This window comes from Salmo trutta, chromosome 12 (assembly GCF_901001165.1).
Source record: "Salmo trutta chromosome 12, fSalTru1.1, whole genome shotgun sequence".
Taxonomy (NCBI): Eukaryota; Metazoa; Chordata; class Actinopteri; order Salmoniformes; family Salmonidae; genus Salmo; species Salmo trutta.
The window spans coordinates 28,945,586-28,959,728 of record NC_042968.1 but is presented as its reverse complement, the minus strand read 5'-3'; the positions used below and the strand labels follow the sequence as shown (position 1 = coordinate 28,959,728).

The 14,143-nt window shown below is 46.0% G+C and overlaps 1 long non-coding RNA gene across 1 annotated transcript; it reads left to right on the top strand.

The window, feature by feature from the left end:
• Window positions 1-2,294: 2,294 nt before the first annotated feature.
• LOC115203307 (uncharacterized) lies at window positions 2,295-5,996 on the top strand. The gene is made up of 3 exons (XR_003880146.1): window positions 2,295-2,765; window positions 3,207-3,547; window positions 5,864-5,996. It is a non-coding gene; the product is annotated as an uncharacterized LOC115203307 (long non-coding RNA).
• The last annotated feature ends 8,147 nt before the right edge of the window (window positions 5,997-14,143 follow it).

The window sequence follows — 14,143 nt, the reverse complement described above, 5'->3', positions numbered from 1 at the left end:
CACACACACACACATGCACACGCACACGCACACACACACACGCACACGCACACACCTTCCTCTCTCTCTCTTCGAGTCAGAGTGGTGTGGGTAATGTTATTGAAGTGGCGTTGGGCTTATCGCACACTAACGCTCAGCTGTGGGCTCTACATGGCCCGGTGCAGCCTGTGATCTAGCCCTGCCTCTCTCTCATGCCAGTCTCACACCAGCCAGCCGGCACCTCCCAGCTGCTGACGAGAGAAACAATGTTGCCCAATAAGTTCAGTTTCTTGTCTCTCCCTCTTTTCCATGACCACTTAACCCCTGACACAGAACTTTAAGTGAGACAAGGAATGTGTCTGCCGGCAGCCTGCCCTGCCTGGCCATGCTGGGCTCTGTGCTGAGAGAGCATAATCCAGACCTGCTGACTCTCTCTCTGTGTCATTACCTAAAGTAACCAACCAACCAACCACAGTCAGCAGGAAGAGGGAAAATAGCAGCTCACCCTATAAGAGAGAGGGGAGTCAGCTCACCCTATAAGAGAGAGGGGAGTCAGCTCACCCTATAAGAGAGAGGGGACTCAGCTCACCCTATAATAGAGAGGGGATTCAGCTCACCCTATAATAGAGAGGGGCGTCAGCTCACCCTATAAGAGAGAGGGGAGTCAGCTCACCCTATAAGAGAGAGGGGCGTCAGCTCACCCTATAAGAGAGAGGGGAGTCAGCTCACCCTATAAGAGAGAGGGGAGTCAGCTCACCCTATAAGAGAGAGGGGAGTCAGCTCACCCTATAAGAGAGAGGGGAGTCAGCTCACCCTATAATAGAGAGGGGAGTCAGCTCACCCTATAATAGAGAGAGGGGAGTCAGCTCACCCTATAAGAGAGAAAGAGGACTCAGCTCACCCTTTAAGAGAGAGGGGACTCAGCTCACCCTATAAGAGAGAAAGAGGACTCAGCTCACCCTTTAAGAGAGAGGGGAGTCAGCTCACCCTATAAGAGAGAGGGGACTCAGCTCACCCTATAAGAGAGAGGGGAGTCAGCTCACCCTATAATAGAGAGGGGAGTCAGCTCACCCTATAATAGAGAGAGGGGAGTCAGCTCACCCTATAAGAGAGAAAGAGGACTCAGCTCACCCTTTAAGAGAGAGGGGACTCAGCTCACCCTATAAGAGAGAGGGGACTCAGCTCACCCTATAATAGAGAGGGGACTCAGCTCACCCTATAAGAGAGAGGGGAGTCAGCTCACCCTATAAGAGAGAAAGAGGACTCAGCTCACCCTATAAGAGAGAGGGGACTCAGCTCACCCTATCAGAGAGAAAGAGGACTCAGCTCACCCTATAAGAGAGAGGGGACTCAGCTCACCCTATAAGAGAGAAAGAGGACTCAGCTCACCCTATAAGAGAGAGGGGACTCAGCTCACCCTATAAGAGAGAGGGGAGTCAGCTCACCCTATAATAGAGAGGGGAGTCAGCTCACCCTATAAGAGAGAGGGGAGTCAGCTCACACTATAATAGAGAGGGGAGTCAGCTCACCCTATAAGTGCGAGGTGAGTCAGCTCACCCTATAAGAGAGAGGTGAGTCAGCTCACCCTATAATAGAGAGAGGGGAGTCAGCTCACCCTTTAAGAGAGAGGGGAGTCAGCTCACCCGATAATAGAGAGGGGAGTCAGCTCACCCTATAAGAGAGAGGGGACTCAGCTCACCCTATAAGAGCGAGGGGACTCAGCTCACCCTATAAGAGAGAGGGGACTCAGCTCACCCTATAAGAGAGAGGGGACTCAGCTCACCCTATAAGAGAGAGGGGACTCAGCTCACCCTATAAGAGAGAGGGGACTCAGCTCACCCTATAAGAGAGAGAGGGGATTCAGCTCACCCTATAAGAGAGAGGGGATTCAGCTCACCCTATAATAGAGAGGGGAGTCAGCTCACCCTATAAGAGCGAGGGGACTCAGCTCACCCTATAAGAGAGAGAGGGGATTCAGCTCACCCTATAAGAGAGAGGGGAGTCAGCTCACCCTATAAGAGAGAGGGGAGTCAGCTCACCCTATAAGAGAGAGGGGACTCAGTTCACCCTATAAGAGAGAGGGGACTCAGCTCACCCTATAAGAGAGAGGGGATTCAGCTCACCCTATAAGAGAGAGGGGAGTCAGCTCACCCTATAAGAGAGAGGGGACTCAGTTCACCCTATAAGAGAGAGGGGAGTCAGCTCACCCTATAATAGAGAGGGGACTCAGCTCACCCTATAAGAGAGAGGGGACTCAGCTCACCCTATAAGAGAGAGGGGACTCAGCTCACCCTATAAGAGAGAGGGGACTCAGCTCACCCTCTCTCTTATACGGTGAGCTGTAGGTGTAATTTGTAGGTGTAATTTGTGCATCTGAATGTTTGTGAATGCTCATCCCCTCTCTAAGTGTTGGTGGTTGAATACCCTTTCTAGTAGAGTCCTGTGTGGTGTGTTTAAGTTGTTTGTCTGTGGGGAGTAATGGCTGGTGATGTGGCTGTCCTGTGTGAGTGTGTGATCTGCTCCCTGTCTGTCTTCACCGCCACAGCCCCACATCAGCAACAGGCCGGCCCCTCAACCTTTCCAGGGCCGGGGTGAGAATCTCTTCAGCTCCTCTCAGCTGCCAGGCATGCTCAGCCACGCCTCACTGATTTACACTGGAAGCCATGGCAGGAGCCAGGGCCACCGTGGACCCTCTGAAAAACAAACCACTGACAGGCACCAACCACAGGAGTGTGGGGACTCTCTCTCCCCTGATCTGCACCAGGAGCAGGGTCACAGCCTCTACAGTATGTACTGTAACCTTACAATGGGTATTTCTGCTCTATTTCCTATTCTATTTCCTACTGATCAAAAATCACTTTTTTATTTTCTGACAAGGGCTTTTGAAGTGTCTGATAAGAAATATATGAATGTAGTCAAGCTGAATATTAACAGACTACCTTTAGATTTATGTCCTGACCAATTTTGCTTAAATAAATGTTTGTCTCAGCAAACACACACTGACATCTTACCAGTACCTCAAGGAATGATTTGAAAGTAAATACTGAGTGTACTGAGACATATTTGATTCATTAGCTGTGATTGTCCTGTTCTTGCTGTACATTTCTTTCTGGTCTGACCTCTTTCATTAGGGGTCACAGACTCTCTCGTCTTCTCTCTCATTCTCTCTCTATCCCCCCTCATTCTCTCTCTCCCCACCTCTCTCTCCCTCTGCTCTTCCTCTTTAGGGCTGTCTTGAGTAAGAAGTGGTGTCATCCTCCACTCCCATCCATCGGTTGGGATTTGCCTCAGAGCTTCCCGAGACGGCCTGATTTGTGTGACAAACACAAATGCCTTTAAATTCCCTCCGAGCCCCAGCTCCTTACCCGGCTCATACCTTGTAATGAATAATTCACATCCCTCTCTTCTTTCCTTCCTTCTCCCCAGTTCTCTCCCAACGGGAGGAAGGACAGTAGCACACCCCTCTCCTCAGCTGGCAGAAAATCCATACACCACTGACATCTTCACTTCAAACGGCAATTAATAGAACCAGAAGCCGGATCTATTTTCTCTCATAATTGGTCTTAAGGTGAGGTGTTAATGACGTCATTATACGGCAAGGTTAATTCAAGTTGTGGGCTGAGTGTGGTTAGGGGCGTTAACGTTTGTAGACTGAAGGGTGCTGTGAACTGGAGCTCTGTATTCCTGACCTACTACGTGCAGCTATCTCCTCCACCGGTAATGTCTTTACCTTGTATGTACAAACACACACACATACGAGGGCAGACACGCATGCACGCGCGAAAGCACACACACATGAGATTTTGGACTGCAACACTCAGTACAATATGTTTGACTTTAGAGCAGGTAGATTAGGGTGTATCAGACGTATCAGCACTAACTGCTGGCCTTATCTATTGTTGTTGTTGTTTGACCCTGGTTACCATGGTGATGCCTGCATTGCGTACTATGGCTCCAGGATGGGATTGTCTTTACTCCACCTCTCTGTCGTGCCAATGCATTAGCAAGCTCAGCACCTCACGCTGGGCCATGCAAGGGCTATGCATTACAGGAAAGCCTGTCCTGTCCACCATTCTGCACCTGTGTGTGTGTGTGTATGTGTGTGTCTGTGTGTGTATGTCTATGTCTTACCATCACCACCACCCTGCACCGGCCTGATCCACTCCTTAATGGTGAAAAACGAGCGCTGTCATGTCGTAATCGTGTAATAACCGTGCTCGGTGTTGCTTTCCTGCAATTAATGGAGGCGCTGTGACGAGGCTGCATAAATCCTGTCTAAGTCTGTCACGGCAGGGGGCATAGCAGGCAGCGCTGTTATACTGGGGGGTGGAGGGGAGGTTGGGGCGGGAGGTGTGTATATGGCTGTATGTTGAACAGGGTAGAAGCCTGGTGAGGGCTGGAAGGGAGCCACCCCACAAGGCATGTCTTTGTGTGTAGCAGATAGATGAGGTGAGCAGGGCAAGCTGTCACTGAGACAGGACTAATGGCCGAGCCAGTCTGCTCTCGCCAAGACCTTAGATTGTTCTAAATTTGTTTGGGTTTGGGCGGTCTGTGATTTAATGAAGTGTTTGGAGAGTTTTGGTGTGTGTGCGTGCTTCCGTGTGTGTGCGTGTTTGCGTGTGTGTGTGTGTGTGTGTGTGTGTGTGTGTGTGTGTGTGTGTGTGTGTGTGTACACACTATGAATCAGACACAGCTATAGCCGTTTATTGAAACGTAGGGACCCTCCTAATGAACATTTGTACCATTTGACAAACACACTGTGTTGTCCCTGTCAGCATCCACCCCCAGCAGACAGCACTGAGGGCCAGAATTAGCAGGCAGATTAGATATCCTCCTCAGCTACTTCCTCCTCACACAACAGCTTATGATCCAGCACCATCACATAGATGTCAAAACCCACCAAGACCACTGAATACCCTGCTCTCCTTGAGACTGCTCAACAAGACCCCATTTCTCTTTCTTTATCTTTCTTCCCCACATACTCAGTTTACTTTCTAAATAGATTGTGTCACAGGCAGTTATTGATGTATAATGCATTCTCCACCAGTGTGCTCTTCCCTTTAATATTATTGAAATCCCTCTTTAATATTAAGTGATTCACGTAGTTTCTTTGTGACAGAATGAAAGCGTTACAGAGATGATCAAACAGAAGCTTGTTTCAGGTCACGTCTTCACTGTGCCTCTGTCAAAACCATTCCAGAGAGGGTCGGAGTGGGAATGAGAGCACCACACTACTGACAATATAGGGATTTCTCCCTTAACAACGGCAAATATCTCTCTTCTCTTCTACCCCTCCGACACCAAATATGTCTCTTCTCTTCTACCCCCCCATCACTCCTCCAGTATAAATGTGTCAAAACGTAACGCCTATCGCCGTATCCCATGACAGCCTTGCCACAGATCCAATGCCAAAGCCTCTCCATCACTTCTTCTTGCCACCTGTTATCTTAACCATGTCTAAGATTTCGACGGAAGATCAGTGATGTGCTTTTTATAAATGCGAGGAGGGCGTTTTGGGTCGTTGAACGTGCCCTGGCATCCGTTCAGGGCTATTAAAACAAATGACCCGCTGTAGCTGGCAGAATGTTTAAATGGGAATAAAGCCATCATGAATCACTGCTGTGGTCTGTGTGACTGATGATTCACGTATAGAGTTAGCTGCAAATGTGGGTTCTGAGAGAGCATGACCACACATTTTTTTTATTGCCAGGTTTCTGACACTCTCTCTCTCAAATGAATGCTTGCAGAACTCAACTTATCTTACCAGTTTACTAAAATATACCTTTCCCTGCTAAGCATTTACTAACTTACCCCTATTTCAACAGACATTTTGGGAATTGCAAATGAATAAATAAGGTCTTTGTTTCTGCTCCTTCCACTGCAGATTTTCCCAAATGTTCCGACAGTCTGCAGCTATCTATCTTTCCATGATCCTCTACAGCAGAAACAGCTGGGACACCTGCAGCTGGAGTGTTTAGCAGTGTTCTCTGAGCTACGCTGGAGCATCCAGTCCAATGTTCCAGCGGTGGTTGAGAAGCAGGGGACTCTGTCAGTCTCTCCCCCCAGGAGGGGACATCTCTCCTTGGGGGAGCTCAGTGGGGTTTCCCCCTGAGAACCAGGCTTCCTCCCCAATCACTGTCATAGCCATATTAAACACCTCTGTGGGATCCTACACAAACACACTGTATGGTATCATGCCTTCGGGCTGATGAGGGAGATGGACATGAAAAGAGCACTCTATCATTGGAATGAGGTCTTCATGTTAGAAATTAGCTCATGGTTGTGGTGACATCACAATGTTTTGGTGTCATACTGTATATCCAGAATTGCTATAACACCAGTGTTTTGGGCCTTTTCATATCACCCCCAGGCCAATATCCCAAACTGCTTCATTCAGGGACAACATAGACATCCACTTTAAGGTGTGACAGCCTTTATGTCAAGAACCAGAAAAGAAGATACAATTGTGTTTTTGTGACTTATCTTCTTCTTCTCTCTCTCTCGCTCTCTCTCTTTCTTTCTTTCGTTCCCCCTCTCCTTCTTAGCATGTTCTTGCAGCTTCTCCTGCTGTCTGCCTCCCCTCGTCACATTTCAGAATATGTTACCCCTGTGATACCAGGGCCAGACTTGAAAGGAAGTCTTAAGGACCTGAGCTTATACACTGTGCCAGATTTTGTTAAATAACCGGGAGATGTTGATGCCAATTCATTGGTAATTGTCCCTTGTGGCACAGTGCTGTTGAAAGTCCTGGAGCAGCCTAAGCTCAAGATCACTGCAAGTGTTAATCTTCTTATACTTAAGGTTTCAGGTTTTCTTTTGATGTCGCTAAACATGTTGACTCCTATCTCGGCACAGAAGGCAATCCAGACGTAGCCATGAGCAATAAAGCTTTTGTCTGTTTTTTTTTTTTTTTTTGAGTCTTCAGAGAATTCCGTTTTTATTCCTCTTCCCACAAATTCATTATGTGACTAAAATAAAACAACAACTAAAAAACAGATCAGGAAGAGAGGAAGGGGATTGAGTCAGCTTTATTCAGGGACTCATTGTTCCTTTCCTTAGTGCATTTGACTTGCCCTTGTTGTGTGTAAAATGGTCTTATTCATAGTTAATGAGTAGACATCTTATTTCCAAGCCTGGGTGCTATAGTACAATACAGACGGTTGTCTTTGAGAGCTGTTCTGTCATGGTCTCTTTCAGATAAACAGAGAAGACACCTCTATTGGAGGATAAATAACTGAGTGTGTAATTAATTTGCCAGCCCCAAGGGCGTACTGTATACCTTAGAGATTGATCTGATCCTGTCAGTGATAGTGATAGGTTGTTTCCACACAGATCCAGAGAATCAGGGAATCTACCCCCGGGGACTCAGGTGGAGAGACCTACCCAGGCAGGGAGCACCCTTCTGGGCATGGAGTAGTAATGTAGCCGCCCTCAGGTGAGGCTTGCTCAGTGATCAATCAAGGCTGCTATCTGTCAGGACAGGTAGTCCCATCCGTCAGTCAGTCTACACCCAAGTGTGTGTGTGTGTGTCTGTGTCTGTGTCTGTGTCTGTGTCTCTGTGTCTGTGTGTGTGTGTGTGTGTGTGTGTGTGTGTGTGTGTGTGTGTGTGTGTGTGTGTGTGTGTGTGTGTGTGTGTGTGTGTGTGTGTGTGTGTGTGTGTCTGTGTCTGTGTGTGTGTGTGTGTGTGTGTGTGTGTGTGTGTGCATGGGTGTGTACATGGGTGTGTACAGTTCTGTCCGTCAGTCCATCCCTAGGTGCTGTATGACAGGTGTAGACCTCTGTGGGATCAGGACTAGCATCTAATCCCACACAAACATACAGGTGGGACATTTATCAACACCTCCTGTTATATGAGGACCTTATTACTGGGTTTGTTTTTTATGACTGTGTTTTTCTTTCTGCTTGACTTTTGTATTTATATTGATGTGTGTATTTTCTGTAATTTCTGTAATTCAGGGCTCATCTATAAAATACCCCTTTGTCTCAGTATGACTCCCTGATAGAATACAGGTTAAATAAACTAAAATAAATGAAAAAAATAACACTCATGTTTGAATTGTGTATGTGTGTGGAGGATGGAGGGGGTGGGGGTGGGGGTGGTATGTGTGTCCGTAGACATTTACATCTGCTTTCATGTGTATATACTATAAACCTATTGAATCTGTGTGATGTTTGCATTGTGTGAGTATACATGTGTATATTATTTACTACTATATGGCACTCACGCAAGACTGACACCCAGTACGTCGAGTGGAATTCTCAAAACACAGGCAATATCTTTCTACCTTCAGATATAGTCTTTCTTTTCTTCTACTCTGGAGGAAACAAACTCCCAACGCTGCAGAATCAAAAGCAAATGTGTGCTTCAGTCTGCCTAAGGGGACTGTTTAAATGAGCGTCCTGGGAGATTTATGAGGGAGTTTAGAACTTAATTGTGTGGGTTTGTTATTGGAAAAAGACAGGTGTGGACTGGAGCATAGGCATGTTGTATCAATTTGGCTTTCTGTCTCTTTATGTATATGAGGTATTGGGTAATAAAAGCTGTGTTTTACTGTAATTCCACTTATGATTTAGTAGAAGTGTGTGTGTGTGTGTGTGTGTGTGTGTGTGTGTGTGTGTGTGTGTGTGTGTGTGTGTGTGTGTGTGTGTGTGTGTGTGTGTGTGTGTGTGTGTGTGTGTGTGTGTGTGTGTGTGTGTGTGTGTGTGTGGCAGAATGCTGGGGGTTGTTAATGCTCCCCTACAGCCAGACTGGGTTACAGTGACCCAGGGCGTAGGGGTGTTACTGTACTGGTTTGAACAGGAGTTTGAGGTCAGTGCCTGGTCAACACAGGGTAAAAACAGGCTCATACACACACCAGTGTGTCTATGGGCAGTGGAGGGAGGAGAGGTTAGGAGAGGTTAGATGCTACCCAGCAGAGCATGGTAACCCTTCAGTCAATCCACAGACCCCTAAGTGAACATTTTCAACAGACTCATTCCTTAAAATAACTCATTATAAGTAGACATCATGGACAACATCATAACACATTCTACTTTTTGATTAAAGTGTGGCCTTAGTTCTTCCTCCAAACTGAGCTTTCCCAGGCCTGTTTACAAGACATACAGGCCAAACTGACTGGCATTACTCAGGCCCACTAGCTGCCCCGGGGTCGCACCGAAGCTGGCACTGATAGCTTTAACACAGAGACGGCAAACACATTATCCAGCTAATGACGGAATTACAGCACTGAGTCACCATGTAGCGACATGTAAGAAGGCACAGCGGAGAGAGGGCGGCGATAGATTATCGTCTGAGAAAGAGGCACTTTCCCAGGAAAAGCAGCTGTCATTAAGAAGAGAGAGAGAAGGTGCGAGAGAGAGTTAGAGAGAGATAGAGAGAGCGAGAGAGCGAGAGAGCGAGAGAGCGAGAGAGAGAGAGAGAGAAAGAAAAAGAAAGAAAGAAAGAAAGAGACGTTGAGGCATTGAGGTGAGTAGAAAAATAGAGATGGGGAGAGAGGGTGAGGGAGATGGAGAAAGAAAGAGGGAGAGACAGAAAGAGTGATTGAAAGAGGGAGAACATAAACGCCTGAGAATGGAAGGTTTAGATGAGTGTAATTATGTCTCTCTATAAAACACTCAATACTGTCATTATCGTTGAGTCATATGTCCAGGCAGGCCGGCAGGCAGCAGAGTGGCCTGGTAGGCCCTGTGTTTAAAGTCATGTGTCCCTGGAGTCTGAGGTAAAGATATAAAAACAGACAGGAGGAGTTTACTGTTTACAGGAAGAGAAAGGACTAACAGTACTGAGAATCTATAAACAAGCAGTCTGTCACAGAGCGAGAGAGAGAGAGAGAGAAGAGAGAGAGAGAGAGAGAGAGAGAGAGAGAGAATGTGTGAATACAGGGTTCCAAAATGGTTCTTCGACTGTCCCCATAAGAGAACCCTTTTTGGTTCCAGGTAGAACCCTTTTGGGTTCCATGTAAACCCCTCTGTGGATAGGATTCTACATGGAACCCAAAATAGTTCTATCTGGAACCAAAAGGGTTCTACCTGGAACCAAAAAGGGTTCTTCAAAGGGTTCTCCTATGGGGACAGCCGAAATAACCCTTTTAGGTTCTACATAGCACCTTTTTTTCTAAGAGTGTATGTGTGTGTGTGCATGTGTGTGCGTATGTGTGTGTGTGTCAGTGCATGGACAACACAGCCTTGATGCTGAGAGGAGTATAAGTGGGAGGCTGGTGACTGCAGGCCTCTATGTTGCGGTGGCTCTGTGTAAACTCTTGGTCGCTCTGTTTTCCTACTCTGGTTTCACCAGCGAACGGATAAAAAGTTCATATGTTTAATGGCAACTCTGAAAGAGCCATAAATTCACAGGGCTAGCTGTATTTTTATACCCTTTACATAATGAAAGTTCCAGAGGAGAAAAATGTCCGGAGAGGAGGGTGGGGTGTGGTGACGGTGGGGAGAGGGGGGAGCGAGAGGAGTTGGGAGGGTGTTGGTTTGTGGACACCAGAGAAGGGTGCAGCATCACACTCCATTAGACTCCATTTGTATCCATTTGGAAAAAGGTGACTTGGAGAAGTTGTTCCCCGGGCGCAAGCCCTCTTCTGAAAACAAGGCTTAACGCAAACAACAAGCAGAATATCTGGTCAGCTTTTCCGAGTGAAACCCAACCATCAGCCTCGTCTGAATATTCTCAAGCTCGAGCAAAATGGCTCCAAGTTCAATTACACATTATAAGCCGCGTGACAGTTTCCATTGTGCAGTGCTCACTCTAACAAGACTATGCTAAATTGGCGAGGCACCCCTGATCACACTGTAGTCAGTGTGTCGAGACAGGGGAGCGGTCCCTTCTACAAGACACCCTCTTAACCATTCTGTTATGGTAACACATACCTGCAGAGAGAGCAGCAGACACCTGAGAGCCACAGCCACAAGGCCGGAGGCGCTGCTGCAGTCTCTGTGTTGGCTTCTTCTTCCCACTACTTGCACCCTCTTGTACTTGACTGTTGTCAAACTGTTGTGGCTCTATTGGGCTTTGTGTTGGTTGAGGAAGCCAGAGCCAAGGGGAGATTATCTCTGGGTTTAGTCCTAAGGGTTAGGCCCTGTAATGGATACAACCTGTCAGTCTTTTATCTCCTGTCTTCTTGGTAGGAGGGACAACACGTCATTACACAGATGATATAGTAGCGTTCCTTTATGGATAAATATTGGAAATCTTTAGTGACACCGCTGGTCTTCATATAGAGATTTTAGTCAGGTTCTCACAGGGTGTAATACACAGCTGTACATCATTACAGAGATTGCATAGTACTGTTCATTTATGGATAAATATTGGATACCTTTATTGATGCTGCTTTGGTTTTGCAGAATATATTTGGTGATTGTTATCTTCTCACAGGGTGTAATGTAATTTGCAGAGGTCCATACTACCTTCCATCCTTCCCTACACTCATCTCCTCAGAGACAGGCAGGAAGAGGGAGAGGAAAAGTGAAGCCCCCTCTTTAGTTAGATGACTGCGGTATGGTGGAAGAAAGAGAGAGCTGGAACCAACCTTCTTAAAACATGAAAACATTCCCTCTTCAAACCACCATGACTGAGTAGATTAGGCCCCATCCACAGGAAAACAATATTATTTCCCAAAGATATTCAGGGCGTTTAATTCAGAAACAACGCAGGCTGGTGCACGGAAATACTTCTTTATTGAATGCCTTTTTATTTATGTTCTAGAGTCATTCAAATAAGGCAAATGGGTGATTAAATTAAATGTGCTAAAATGCACAGACAAATGGATATACCCAAAGCAAGCTTAATTATACTCACAGATGTTTCTTTTCTTAAGTCAACATCCATTAAATTCAAGGGAGTAGGGATAGAGGCCTCGCTAACACTCGTGTCCCTGTACCTAGTTGCATGGTTTCCGAGCTGGTCATGGGTACACCTCAGCCACGCTCAAGGACCTAAACAATATCATAACCACCATCGTCTTCATCGACCTGGCAAAGGCTTTTGACTCTGTCAATCACCGCGTTATCGGCAGACTCAACAGCCTTGGTTTCTCAAATGACTGCCTCGCCTTGTTCACCAACTTCTTCTCAGATAGAGTTCAGTATGTCAAATCGGAGGGCCTGTTGTCCGGACCTCTGGCAGTCTTTATGGGGGTACCACAGGGTTCAATTCTCGGGCCGACTCTTTTCTCTGCATACATCAATGATGTCGCTCTTACTGCTGGTGATTCTCTAATCCACCTCTACGCAGAAGACACCATTCTGTATACTTCTGGTCCTTCTTTGGACACAGTGTTAACAAACCTCCAGACGAGCTTCAATGCCATACAACACTCCTTCCGTGGCCTCCAACTGCTCTTAAATGCAAGTAAAACTAAATGCATGCTCTTCAACTGATCGCTACCCACACCCACCCACCCGACTAGCATCACTACTCTGGGCGGTTCTGACTTAGAATATGTGGACAACTACAAATACCTAGGTGTCTGGCTAGACTGTAAACTCTCCTTCCAGACTCACATTAAGCATCTCCAATCCAAAATTACATCTAGAATCGGCTTCCTATTTCGCAACAAAGCATCCTTCACTCATGCTGCCAAACATACCCTCGTAAAACTGACTATCCTACCAATCCTTGACTTCGGCAATGTCATTTACAAAATAGCCTCCAACACTCTACTCAGCAAATTGGATGTAGTGCCATCCGTTTGTCACCAAAGCCCCATATACTACCCACCACTGTGACCTGTATGCTCTCGTTGGCTGGCCCTCGCTACATATTCGTCGTCAAACCCACTGGCTCCAGGTCATCTATAAGTCTTTGCTAGGCAAAGCCCCGCCTTATCTCAGCTCACTGGTCACCATAGCAGCACCCACCCGTAGCACACGCTCCAGCAGGTATATTTCACTGGTCATCCCAAAGCCAACTCCTGATTTGGCTGCCTTTCCTTCCTGGTTCTCTGCTGCCAATGACTGCTACGAATTGCAAAAATCACTGAAGCTGGAGTCTTATATCTCCCTCACTAACTAAGCATCAGCTGCCAGAGCAGCTTACCGATCATTGCACCTGTACACAGCCCATCTATAAATAGCCCACCCAACTAACTCATCCCCATATTGTTATTTATTTTTTGCTCCTTTGCACCCCAATATCTCTACTTTCACATTCATCTTCTGCACATCTATCACCCCAGTGTTTAATTGCTAAATTGTAATTATTTCGCCATTATGGCCTATTTATTGCCTTACCTCCCTAATTTTACTAAATTTGCAGACACTGTATATAGACATTTCTATTGTGTTGTTGACTGTACATTTGTTTATCCCATGTGTAACTCTGTGTTGTTTGTGTCGCACTGCTTTGCTTTATCTGCTGGAGACTCATATCTCCCTCACTAGCTTTAAGCACCAGCTGTCAGAGCAGCTCACAGATCCCTGCACCTGTACATAGCCCATCTGTAAACAGCCCATCTATCTACCTACCTCATCCCCATACTGTATTTATTTATTTATCTTGCTCCTTTGCACCCCAGTATCTCTACTTGCACATTCATCTTCTGCACATCTACCATTCCAGTGTTTAATTACTATATTGTAATTACTTCGCCATCATGGCCTATTTATTGCCTTAACTTACCTCATTTGCACTCACTGTATATAGACTTTTTGTTTTCTTTTGTTCTACTGTATTATTGACTGTATGTTTTGTTTATTCCATGTGTAACTCTGTGTTGTTGTATGTGTCGAATTGCTATGCTTATCTTGGCCAGGTTGCAGTTGCAAATGAGAACTTGTTCTCAACTAGCCTACCTGGTTAAATAAAGGTGAAATAAAAAAATAAAATATCTTGGCTAGTTCGCCATTGTAAATGAGAACTTGTTCTCAACGGGCTTACCTGGTTAAATAAAGGTGAAATAAAAAATAAAAATGTTTTATTTAGCTATATTCTTGGTAGCAGCCATGTTGTTAATGATACACAACAATTTACACTAAGTGTACAAAACATTAGGAACATCTTCTCTTTCCATGACATAGTCAGACCAGGTAAATCTTGGTGAAAGCTATGATCCCTTATTGATGTCACTTGTTAAATCCACTTCAGTCAGTACAGATGAAGGGGAGGAGACAGGATAAAGAAGGATATTTAAGCCTTGAGACAATTGAGACATGGATTGTG